This window comes from Ovis aries, chromosome 4 (genome assembly GCF_016772045.2).
Source record: "Ovis aries strain OAR_USU_Benz2616 breed Rambouillet chromosome 4, ARS-UI_Ramb_v3.0, whole genome shotgun sequence".
NCBI lineage: Eukaryota > Metazoa > Chordata > Mammalia > Artiodactyla > Bovidae > Ovis > Ovis aries.
This window is the reverse complement of record NC_056057.1, coordinates 69,314,641-69,315,614: the sequence shown is the minus strand read 5'-3', so window position 1 is coordinate 69,315,614 and position 974 is coordinate 69,314,641.

The following is a 974-nucleotide window of genomic DNA, read 5'->3' as shown; positions in this document are numbered from 1 at the left end:
TCTGAGGAGTAACTGAAAGAAAGCACATAAAGCTCTGAGCATAAGCCTTGGCAAAGAGTAAATGCTTAGTAAGTGTTAGCCAGCGGTTCTGTGGTTGTTTCTGTCTTTGGATGAATTTTCCAGTTCCGTTTATTTGAACATCTTTATCCCTTCAAATACAGAGGAGCCTGGTGGGCTGCACTCCATGGGGTCGCTGAAAGTCAGACACGACTGAGCGACTTCACTTTCACTTTTCACTTTCATGCATTGGAGAAGGAAATGGCAACCCACTCCAGTGTTCTTGCCTGGAGAATCCCAGGGTCGGCAGAGCCTGGTGGTCTCCCGTCTATGGGGTCACACAGAGTCAGACACGACTGAAGCAACTTAGCAGCAGCAGCAGCAGCATCCCTTCAAATAAGATAGTGAAGATTCATTTTAAAAGAAATGGAAACTTCCCAGTGGTCTCATAGCAAGGTGTTTAACCACAAAGACAGCCACAATCTTATTACCACTGTTAACACTGTTAAGAAAAGCCTTGAATGCAAAAGAAATGGTAAAACTCCCTCTGAGTGGTGTATGTGGAAGGAAGAAGAGGAATCCTCTAGGATTATGGGAAGCAGCTGGAGGATTGATTTTAAGCAAGAGACTGTTTTTTTTTCTTTAATTTTTAAATTTTTTAGTGCTGCAGGCTGCAGACTCTTCCTGTTCCATCCCTGGCGTCCTCCCAGGTAACTGCCCATCTATGAATTCACTAGACAAGAATCACTCAAACTGGGGTCTCCAGACACTTGCATCAGAATCACAAATGCAGAATCCTGGGCCCAATGCCAGATCCTTGAACAGAAATCCCCGGGGGATGCCTGACCCAAGAAACTGTCTTTAACAAGTTACCTAAGTGCTGCTTATGCCATTAAGTTTGAGAACTTCGGTGGGAGTCTAGGAGACAGCTGAAAAGGAGACACTTGTTTTTTTCCTCCTCAGTACTGGGCAGACCT